Source organism: Halyomorpha halys, unplaced genomic scaffold (assembly GCF_000696795.3).
Source record: "Halyomorpha halys isolate HHAL.00 unplaced genomic scaffold, Hhal_1.1 Scaffold373.1, whole genome shotgun sequence".
Lineage (NCBI taxonomy): Eukaryota > Metazoa > Arthropoda > Insecta > Hemiptera > Pentatomidae > Halyomorpha > Halyomorpha halys.
In genome coordinates this window covers 516,073-529,119 of record NW_027109386.1, presented here as the reverse complement: position 1 = coordinate 529,119, position 13,047 = coordinate 516,073, and positions in this window count along the sequence as shown.

The following is a 13,047-nucleotide window of genomic DNA, read 5'->3' as shown; positions in this document are numbered from 1 at the left end:
TATATATATAAAAAAGGGAATGGTCGAATTGTTGTCTAATAAACGTTTGAATTACTGGACCCCACGAATATGCTGCATATCTGATGATATATAATGATCAATTTCTTCTTTCTATTGGAAACTTCTTGGTCTATTTTATAAGGTATGTTAAAAATTGTTCCATGCACCTACCAAGAGCTTCAGAATATGAACTAATAAACCTTTAGTAGTCCACACCTGAAGCTCTTCTCTGCTGCACAACTTTCTTATGTCTTCCACTCCCCCTTCTTCTCTGGCTACTGTCATAACTTGGCTAATAATACTCATTCCTTTACGAGCAAGTGTAGTTCAAAACTGAAATTACATATTTAGGGGATGTGTAAGCCAGAGATGTTTCACAGCAACATTTCCGATCCGCTTCATATCGTTCACATCGTTTAGAGAATCGTAGTTTTCCAATTACAGGTGATTTTTAAATATTGCTCGAATTAACTATCTTAAGTCTCCTCTTTCCGTTCTTTCATACGTGAATTAGGGGATTGTTCGAGTAGCAGTGAACAAGAACTAATAAAATATAGATTCTACTATTTAGCAAGGACCAACGTTCCGATCCAGTCTGCATATTTTCATATCGTTTAGGGAATAGATTTTACTCTTTCTTAGAATTTTCTAAAAAAATGGCTTTAACGATTTTTATTAAACCCAGTTTATCAATGAACAATTAAATAGACCTTAATATCAGATAAGGCCTATCCTCAATGAAATAGTATGCCCATTAAAAAATCTCCGTTTAAAATTCCTTTAATTTTCATTATTTGAAGTAAATAACCTATACTAATTATTAGTGATATTTAATAACGGATGAATATAATATATTATAAAATTTGATAAAAAATTAAAGAGGAAAACAGGAAAAACGAACTTGTGGTATGCGCTTATCGCACAAGATTTTTTTTTACATACCATCGTTGAAGTACGCATGATATAAACACTACAAAAAGTTTAGATCAATAACAAAATCAATTATTATTAGCTCAAGTTATGTTAAAACCTTCACGGAATTTTGTTGAATAATTAGAGCCATAAAACCTACAAATCAGGTTATATTTAATTTTTATTTTATTTTATAAAAGATGAGAGATCAATGAAGAGTAATATCATTGATTAGTATTTTCTTCACGTTTCCTCCAAGTCCTCTCTTGACTCAATTTAATGATATATCAGAAAGTTTTCTTTGTCCCGCCTAGTGTCGTTCAAAAGATATTCAAGAGGTCAGCTCCTGTACTGACTTCAACGACCTGCCATACAATTACAGAAATATTTGATTTCTGGTTTTGTTAGTAAGCCAAATATTTCTATGAAAAATATTATTTAAATAGAATAACATCATTTTTCCAGTCTTGTTTTAATTTTTCTTTTAGGTTTTTGGAGTTTTCATTGCCATTTCCTTTTCCACTGGGACTCAGGGATGACTGCAGCCTTTTAGGTCGAAGAACAGCCCATGCTCCCTACCTTTCCGCCGAATTTCTCATGCTGTGGCAACTTCATTCCTATTTTTTGAAAACTGTTTGTCATATGTCTACCGCAATCTCCAATAAAATTTTTATCAAGGCTAAATGATTTTAATGAAAACCTGTTGCTTAATTTTATTACTGGCAGTTAGTAATACCTTTCAAAAATTTCACATAACCTCGAGTTTGTACCAGATTTTAATGTCAGGAGAGCTCAATTTTAATTATTTACATTCAGTAATATTTTTATATACAAACATTTAATACGTCTATCAATAACCTGTATCCCATTAGTATAAAAATAAAATCTATAGATAAAATAGCCGCAACATCCCGACAGGATCGTGGAGAGAAACCAAGAACCCCCTTTCAATGGGTAAAAAGTAATTGTAATATCTAAATACAGTCAAATGTAATTTCGATTACCCGGACTCAACTAGTAATTGTAATTTCGAATACATGATTACAATTACAATGGTTCATCAAGTAATTGAAATTACTAATCAAAATTGTAATTTCATTTCCAAATTTCAAATTATAGTTACTGGAAAGTAATTGTAATTACTTTTAGCCCAGCTCTGCTTTCTGGATGCAGAACAGCCATTTCAACAATGGCTCATTACACAGATTTTATCAAACGATTTGTTATTAACCTTGAAATATATATAATGAGATACAAATATAAATAATGAGGAGAAGATGGTTGGGGTGTGGTCAATGAAAAACACAAATAAGTACGATTAACTTATTTTAATGTGCCAACGTTTCGGCTAGAGTTTCTAGGCTTCTTCAGGGCTAAAAACAGAACAAGATTCATCATCCACGGTCAACTATCTCTCATAATTACAAATAGAAATATATGGAAAAATGGTAATTTCCAAAAAAAGAAACTTTAAAAATATAAAAAATGACGAAAACATAAGTTAGAAATTGTGAGGAAGTTATATCAGTTCGTACTTGGTTGTTCGTTTTTGATTCATGTATTGAAAAATGAATTCCTTGTTCAATATTCAGAACTCAAAGGTCGTATTAATTTTTTTTCTTTCCAAATAATCAGAAACAAAAGAATTTCCAATAGCGAAAATAATGTAAATCATAACTAATTAATAATAACCGATACTGTTTTAATTGCGTTAGGATAATCAATTAAATTAGTGATGATTAAATTGTGGCAGCATTGTTTGTTAGGTTTGGAGCCAATTCTGTTCAGCTGCTTGAGCTTCCATTTTTTTTCATCTTCTGTTAGACTACTGTTCTGCCCTATTTTACATTTTTAGATTGAACAATAATGTTGCTACTTTAATTTAATTTTACTCAATGTAATAATTTACATCTACTATTGGTAAGAATGTATATATTTTTTTTTATTTGACTTACTTTTTCCCTTTGCTGAAGGAAAGTCCCATATATTTCATTGTGTACATGTTTACTTTATAAACATAAATATTAGATGTACAGATGAAAATAATAAAAAACACTTCTTATTCCTATTTTGGGTCCCCGAATTCCAAAAATAACAATTCTAACCCTTTGTTACTGCAGAAATTAGTAAGTTAGTAAAAAGAAATAGAGCCAGAGGCTTGATTTTTAATGTTTTAACAAATATTTTTGTTTTCTTAATTTGTCTTCTGTTGTATTCTATTTTTGTTTTTTATTTCTTCCAACTCTATATTTTAAAATTATAGATTTTCTTAAAATACAGGTTTATATTTTAAAAAACCAAAAACCTTTTAAATACTGAATAAAATGTAATATAGGTCAGAAAGTTTTTGTAATTTATAAAGAAAATAATGCAAATATTTTATAATTATTAGTAATATAAGTATCTATTAATTTATACTCTTCTTAAAATATTGATAAAAAGAAGCTTTCATAATTACTTTGATCATTGCGCTTTCATAAATATTGAGATCAGTTTTTTGTCAATAAAACATTATTTTGATTTTATTCCATATTTGCAGTACAGTGGTCTTGTGTTTTGTTTTTTCAATAAAAATTTATAAATCGTGCTTGTTTAGTTTCTATTACTTTGGTGGTTCTGGCGGGTCTCACATTGTATTTATTTGTAATATTTAAAAGTATAATTTATGTTCAAGTAAATTTTCTTAGTTCGCTAAAACCGTAATGAACATCCATTTTTTTGGTCTCGAAATCCGTTGGGCTTAAAGACCTTAGCGAAAAGTGAACATCAAGAAAGAAGCAACTGAAATCTATAAAAAACCAAGGGTAAGTTTCATGTTAAAGTTTTTCTTTTCTGTTAACTCCTGTCAAAGAAGCGCATATTGAAAAAGTCAATATATATTTCATTTTGATAAGTATACTACTTACATCATTTATAACAGTTTCGATAGACAATCTAATTTTATTCATATTGAATTAAGGGACATAAATACATTTTTCTGAATATTATATTGATTTTATAGATCTGTTGGAGTGAATATCTGCTCTGATTCATATTTTGTTATTTTAATGAACCCTCTGTACTACTGACAACAGAAAAAAATCAATTGTCAACTTGGTTCTTTATTTAATTCATTAAAGAGAACAAAGTTAAAAGAGAATAAATAATAAATTTAAATACAAAATAGGAGCAATGGAAAATAAAGATACAAAACAATAATAATCTTAAAAAAATTAAGAAATATTTTATATTAGAGCTGTAATATGTGAATCATGACTAATGGATTAAAAGGTTGTTATAGAATTTTACATTTCTCCATATCATTATTGAAAATTTTACACTTAAAAAAAAAATTTAAATATAATTTAAAACTACATTGTGTTTGAGGATTTGTAATTTTGAATGAACGTATTACATAAATAGTTTGAATTACATATTCAGTTAAGTTGAGTCTTTATTAACAAACTTCTCATAAACCATCAGTCGAACTGACTGTCTTAATGGGAATTGTTCATAGCCTTAGTCTCAAGATGGCTGATTTATGCTGTAATTTAAAATATTTTCTCCAATAAATTTTCAATCTAAGTAAATTAATTTGTTTCTGTGCATGTTTTTTTATTTTAAACTGTAAATTATAAAATAACTTTATTCATTATTCTTATATGCAAATTGAATTGGTCGATATACCTCAAAATTTAATTTTAAATATCATAAAGTTAAGTTAAGAACAAAACAAACTTGAAAACCATTTCAATTTTTTTTTTTTTGTATACATTACTGAAATGAAAACATATAATAAAATCTAATAATGAAGAATAAAAAGATAAGGAGAATAATTGATTTTGTTTTCAGATGGGTAGTTGTGATTCTTGGACACAAGGTTAATGACAGGTATTTAAACTTTTATTTGTATTTATGTAACATTTAAATAAAAAATTGATGTTTGATTTTAAAATTTTATAATTTAATCATGTCGGTTCTTGTTTTTTAGAAGGCTGTTTATTATTTTATTTTCAATTATCAGTTTTCTATTTTGGAGTATGATATTATGTTCAAAATATATTTACAGTAAAGTATCGATTATCGAAACTAATCACTCCCAAACTCTTGCATAATGTTGTTGAATGTCCAGATCATCACCAAACTAGGCAACATTTCACTTTTTATTTAACTTCTCACTAATGAATTATATAAGTTTTCCATTTAACCAAGAATGATTCATAACATTAACTCATAATTAGATGACATTAATTTGTTTTATTTGAGTTTATCTTAACTAAATCAAAAACAAAATTGCAACATTTCAATATAATCAATTAAGTTATAATTACTTTTTACTATTTATCACCTTGTAATATATAAAGTGAAGTATTTATTAGGAACTATAACTGTCTTGTTTTTCTTTTCTTTTTGTACATATGTAATACCTTTATTTAATTTTTCCATTATATTAATTATTTATTATATAAAATAATATTATCATAAAACCCTTAGTGATGTATGGTTATAAAAAATGATTTCTTACTAGCACCCTTGAGAAAAAGATTGAAAAATTAGAACATGAAGTTCACAGGGTGATAGGTGGTCCAAGTAGAATACAGAAAGTAGGACAAGGAATTGGGGGTTAGGAGAAAGAATCCTCATTTATGTGAATGAGGAAGTAATATCAGATGCACATCAATCGATCAGCTTTGATATGAAAGCGAAGAAGTAACAATGAGTAGGATATGTGGCAAGAAGCACCCAACAGACTCTCTTTTCCTGACTACGAACATGTCAGAAATAGGAATCATACCAGGAGGGAGGCCAAAACTTAGATGGATGGACAGGATCTAGAATGACACAGCTGAAAACTGCATAATAAACTGGAAGACCTTTGCAAAAGATAGAGATAGGTGAAGGAAGCTGGTAGAGGTGGCTAAGGATCTGCAAGGTTTATGGATCGATTGAAAAAATATATAATTATAGTTTATAGATCATATTCAATCTATATGCTTCAAATTTCAATTTATGTCCTATTTTTATGTGTATTTTTACTTATAATACTGTATTATTTGTACCTATTGGTCTACATAAGTGTAATATAGTTTATCCCATGTAATTAAATAAATAATTGATACCAGCCATATTCCTAATAATGGATGCAATCATGCATAGAAAATTGGAACTAGACTCAAATAATAACACAGGATACAACTAATAAGTTTATTTTATTTAAATGTTTCAACACAGTAACATTAAACTTTATTTGTAAACTTGCTTGAAAAATGTAGATAAAAAGTAAAATAATAATATAAGCCAACGTTATTTTATTTAAGGTAAATTATTACATATTTTCAGTTGTTTTAACTTTCACAATCTTTTTTAAGATGTCTTGTTTCTGAAAATCTGAAGCAGCAATATGCTTTACTTGTTTGTTCCTCCTTTTTTCTGAGCAAATTCCATTGATGTTTGATGTTGATAGATAGTTCTGGCATAACTAATTAAAATAAAAATTAAATCTGTACCGCTAAAACCCATGAAGGGTCAGGGGTTCAGTACTTTGTAAGGGAGTACTGTTACTAGACCAACGGTTGTGCAAAGAGGTGATTTGATCAGAATCATGCTCGACCGCCAGATTTTTACCCAATTAAGAGTACTCAATTTAGGTGGCTGAGTGGACCCCAGGAGGGCTCCAGAACCCACAAGAATTGACTCATGGCTACAGTGTAACAGAAAAAAATTTTCTGTCCAGCCGGATTCAAACTCGGGTCCTTGGAGTTAGTAGCCATAGACCTTACCCCACGGCTACTCACCCCCCCTCCTCCCTCCCACCCTTCCACTATAACTAATGGTCCAGGTTAATTTTGGCTAAGTTGTTAGATTTCTTTATTGCATTTGGCTTCCTCAAAATCTAAGCTTAATATTATTTTTTCTTCACTTTAAAATTGAAAATCTTAGTCATATGTATGTAAAGAAAGCCAATCAGTAACATCCTTAATATGATATCCTTGGTATTCAGGTACCTTTTTATAAAAAAAAAATTCTTAAACTGATAAAGTAATAAACAATTAAAATTAGTATTTTATAGTTGAGAAAATGAAATATGTCCATTTTTCTAAAAAACTATCCATGAAAGGAAGACTTGAGCTTTACAAATTATGGTGTAATTTTTCTGCAAATGTTTCAATTCTAATTTTGCAAAAAAATAAACCTTGATCATAATATACCTTAGATCATCCTTCAGTTTTTTTACAGTTACAGCTATTTAGGCAACAGAACTGAGCCAAAAGAGTGAAAGTAAATGGGAGAGTGGTTTTTCATATGCGATTTATTTTAAACGTGAATATTAAGACTAAAAATTAATAACATTTAAGTTTACTGGTTACTTTTTCAGTAGTTGATGATTGTATTTTATGTTTTAGACCAAAGTCTATCCTAATCGTTCATTAGTACGTAATTTCCTATAATTTTATTATAATAATTTCAAACATAATTGAGGGAGTTGAGAATGTTTAATTTTGATATAAAGACCATCATGTACCTTAGATCAAGGCAAAATCCTGTACTACTGATCAATGATCTTATGCATGAGTTGGGCATTAGTCGATTGAAAATTTATTTGACTAAATAAATGAATATATTTTTAGTCAGAAATTTTAAGCTAAAATATCCCGATCAAATTTTTAAGGGACTACTTTTGGGATATACACTTTTGATTAAAAATAAAATCATAGAAATAGGTTCAAGAATGGCAAAGTTATGGGTGATTAGTGATAAAAAAATTCAGATGTATTAATAAACCCCCTTTTTTTTTAAGAGAAAAAAGGAAGTTGGTTTATAGATCATTCACATATAAAACACTGAAATCAATTGGAAAAATAAAGATATCAAAATATAAGACTTCTTGTCTAAATTATAATCATTTATAATGAATATAACTAAAATATTAATCATGAATAATGATTAAATATTTATTTGCTAGTCATTTGAAGTGAATAATAAAAAGATTATTTTCCCATTTTCAAAAATTAGTTCCTAGTCTTGTTGTTTTGTTGTAAATAATAATTGAGTAGTTATTCAAATAATTTTTATGATGTTACAAATACTTCATTATATATTTTTTTAAGTAAGTATGGTAGAAAGTAAAAGTGGGATGAAAGAAATCCCTTTGAAAAATGCATGTGAATATTAATGTAGTACATGAATGTAATGTAGTATTTACATATGTAAGGTAATATAAGGTGATATAATATAAGGTAAATCACTACATATTTTCAGTTGTTTTCACTTTCACAGCATTTTGTAAGTTGCCTCAACTCTTAAAATCCGGAGCATTAATATATATATTTTTATGACATCGAGAAAAGCAATTAAAGGTATTATTGGACCCACAGAAAGTGGATGTCTATAAGAGAAGCTTGTAGGGTTTCAAATGTAAGTTTTGTCACACTAAGTAAATTATAGTAACTGTATCTGAAATTGTTTATGATCAGATGATGGGGTTTCATCGAGTGCATTATACAAAATAACTTGTTAAGGATCCTAAGTACACTAGGACATGATCCATAGTACATAATTGTTTCATACCATTGATCATATATTAGTAAGTTATAGTTGTACATATTTTTTTCTTTCACTGTTTTATATTAAAATTCTCAAAAAATACATAGCATGGAGAAATAATGGTGCTTTTAGGAGGGTATGGTTTATTTTTTTATTATACAATTAACTGTGGGGGGGGTGGGAGAAGCCATGTGGTTGCTTAATGGGGCTGCACCTTATCCAAAACTGCATTCATCCAGTAGGCCCAGCCCTCCTGGTCCGCATCCATCCTGGAGCGTCCTCCAGAGTATTCCAGTCCTTCTGGTCTCAGTCTGTGTGTGTTTCTTCTTCTGGTGGCTAGCCAAAGCCAGATGGTTAAGTCCTTCCAAATGTAAAGTCCCCATGCACACCACCTCCCTCCACCTGTAGATGTTAAACCCAACTGTAATAAACCTAAACATTTCATATTATTCAAGGGAAATAATAGTAAAACAAGTAGTATAAATCAGAAAATGTCCAATGTAGGTTAAGTGTTTGATTGATTTCAAAATTTTCTATAGTATGTAAAAATATTAACTAATTCAGCTCTTTCATGACTTTTCTCAATCCACCTGGATTTTCAATTGAAAACAAGATTGAAGACAATTGTCTTCTTTTACCTTGACACTCCATCTTCATGCTTTATTTTCTTTCTGTCTTTATTTTTGGAAATATGTGTAACCTGAATGTAAGACACGTATTAGAAAGGAAACTTCTTTCATAGTTACGTTCTGGTATTTGTTGATGATTTTATTATTTCAGGGTTAGGAAATATAATTTAGCTGAGGTAAATATCTCTTATGTCAATAAAACGTCTCTGTTATTCTATTTTATTTAATAAATTTTGTATTCATTTTATTAATGTATAAGAAGAAGCATTCCACTTTTCTTCTGATCCAGGTCAATTTGCTCTTCCATCTCTCAAGAGTTTTTACTTCAAAAAAGTGGAAAAGATTTTATATATCGAGAAATGTCCATGGAAAGAGTGTCTGTGAATGTGGTTGTGAGTGCTTATATAATGGAAGGACAAACTAGACAAATGGGCATTTTTCATTGGAAATTTATCTCTGGCTCTCTGCTTCTGTATTTTTTTATTCTTCAACAAACTTTCCTCCACTCCTTTTTCTTCCTCAGGTTTTTATTCATTTATTGTGTTACAAGTTTGGATTATTGTAGTGTTCTGATAACCAAAGTTCGGATTGGGAAACTTCTCAGAAAAACTGACTAATGAAATATATAATAGTACAAAAATCTACTTACACTAAGTTGAGTTTCAAGTCATGAGTTTTTTTTATCTACTATATGATTTTAAAAAAAAAAAACTGTATTGCTACAACCAATGAAGGCTACATTGTAAGGAAGTACTGTTTTGAGACCAACGGTATTGCAGAGAGTGATTTGGTCAGGATCATGCTCAGCTGGCAAACTTTTTCCTCAAATAATGGGTGCCAACTTTTTAGAGGCTGGTTATACTCTAGGAGGTCCTCCTGATCCCAACTTTGATGTACAACTAATATAGAAGAATAAATAATTATCTACTTGAGCCAAAGTCAAAATCGGGCTTGGAAGATAAGAATCACAGTGCACTATATTGACTTAATATCAATTTTATCTTGATTAATACTAAACAGTATCAATCAACTTTTGAGTGTGCATTAAATTACAAACTCAATAATATTACAATATTCCAAGAAAAACTACCATTCTGGAATTATCTTGATGTTTAGGACTGTGGGTTTGGGTGAACCATATTAAGAATAAAATTTGCTAAAGTGTTTCATGACAGTAAAAAAAAAACCCATCTTAGATCATGGTATCTATTTTTGTCCTTAGAACTGGCCTCAGAAGTAGTTGCAATTATTGGATTATTTTAAATTAGGCTTCCTTGTCCCATGCTCAAAAGCATCTTATATTCCATTGATATTGTGTACTTTTGAAAAGCGAATAACTATTAGTTTTTACAAGTCTTGAGTACATTTTTTGGTACCCTATTCTATTTGAATTTTACGTTTTTGCCAAGACTTGATTATGATTGGCCAAGGCAGGCATCATTCAGCATCTTTATCTTTATTTGAAATTACAATTTCATCTACTTTTTTATGTGAAGATAATTAAGATTTTGTTTGATATAATCACAATGGAAAATAATTGTATTGGATTTTAGCAATATTTGAAATAAGGGCACTTGGTAACGGAGCTTTCCTATATCCTCAATTTTTCATTTATCATTATATTTAAATTATATGATATTAATAATAATGAATTCATTTACATATAAAATGTAATGCTTTTAGATTTTTTACTTGAAAATGGAATAGTCATTTTAAACCTCGTCTTGTTTACTTCTAAATACATGCCAATTATAATGATAAGGATATCATTTTATTACCAGAAGCCTTTTTTAACTAGTATTATTGGAAAAATGCTATCATTATCTATAATATTATGATAAATTATTTGATATATCATAATAAATTCATATTTGAAAATCTTTTGAAAACCCAAAAATAAGCATAATTTATTGTAGTGGAGAAAGGAGTATAATGGAGGAGGTAAGGCAACAGAAAAAGTGAAACCAAAAAGGTAGGCCTCATTTACCTTCCAGGGGCGTGGCAGAGGATTAGGGGAAGAGTATGACCCAATGGCTTCCTTCTGTTTCAGTTTTGATAGCAATGGCGGACATTCATAATAACCTCAACGTAAACTTTCCTTTGTCTGGGCGTGGTCTTTTTGGCTTCACTTACGCTTTGAAGAAGGGTAAGGTTACGCTCCCGGCCTAATTCAAATGATTCTTTTTTTTTTTTTTAATGATTGCTATTGGTTTGGTAGTTTTTAAACTACATCGGAAATATATTTGTACTGTATCGGCAAGCTATTCCAGACAGCGAGTTTCTAACAAAATTCTATTTGGATTGTTTCGCAAGAGAATTTGAAAAAAAAAAGTTTATAAGCCAGGAAAAACATTGCTGCTTTATAAGAATAATGACGCAACTGTGAAATTTCATGAATTAGACTTTTTGGGGGTTGACGGGCTTAAAAATGTGTTCAATATATGTTTGTAAATGTATTTTTTAGCCCGCTAAAATAATAAAATCAATTTCACAAAATTCCAGGCCAGCGATATGGCAATTTTTTTTTTTTTTATTAAATATAGTTATTTACTAAACAATTATATGAAAGAGTAATGACAAAAAATAATCATATAATTTTTTAAGAAATATTTTTTTTTTTTATAAAAATCTCCAAAAATAACTTTAATTTTTCCAAAAACTCGAGTACTCTGCCAAAGAACTATTTGGTGGACTAAGGTTTTTTTCCCCGATTTATTCCTCTTTTTTATGAGTTTTAAAAGTTAAATTAGTATTGACATTAATAAGAGGCCTCCAAAATATTTCATCAAATGCTAATTTTTGTTTAAAACAACTTTTCGGCTATATAGCTTTCTGATATATCGCTGCTTGGCTTGCAATGTGCCATATATAACAAAAAACAATTATTTTGTTTTGTATTTGACGTATTCTTTAAATAGTACCGTTGACTGAAGTTACTTTTTGACAACCCAACTAACTTTAGGACTGTCTATAGAAGAATCACAGTAGAGGAAACCTCTGTCTACGGTTATATCTCTTGAACACGTCCAATTAAAAAAATAAAACCAATTTTCTTTTTTGTCAGACGTGCCATTTTTCAAGCAAAGCAATGTTATGACTTGTACTATTTAATTAAATTGAGTCCATTTTTCGATATGCCTAATAGGAGCTTTTAAAGGAAAATATATATTTGGCAGAATTTTTTGCATTCTTTTTAATATAAGCTTTTATCCTCTTTTGAATCTCAACCCTGACATAAAATGTAAAATTAGATTGAATTTAGCACATTCTGAGGGATTAAGATTTTAGGATCTTAAAGAGAACGATAAATTGCGTGGAAAATCTACTCATTTGAAGATTGAAAAGATCATAAAAAGTCTCAATTCCAATAAAATTATATAAAAAAAAGCGATTTATATTTTACTTTTACTAATCTGTAGTAAGGGGAAGTATTGTCTTAAAAAAAATTCGAATTTAAGTTTTAAAACGAAATCCAAAGTCCAAATAACCAAGTTTCGCAAAATGGCCTCTCTATGTGTTTGTGTATGTGAACAGTCTAGCTCATAACGAAAATTTGTAGAAAACTGAAACTACATGTTTAGGTCATGTGCATCCTATAACATTTCGTTAAATTCGACCTACTAGAAATGCAACTATATATTTCGATTTAGGATTTTTTCATAAACGGCTCTATCGATTTTGATTAAGTTCGATAGATAAATGTATAACTTAGTGTTCTTTAATATCAGATAGGTTTATCATCATTAAAATAGTCTAAAATGGTTTAAATAAAAAAATATTAAAAAATCTCACCTACGAAATATCTTCAATTTTATTTTTCTATAATAATTAAACATCTCTGATTTTTATTAGTATTGAGAAAATGGATAAATATTAGAGAGAGAGAGAAAGAAATACTTTATTCATTCATGCTGCCTAAATACATCGGGTTGCTACATAACACAACATACTGATCAATCCATGACTGGACATATATAAATTA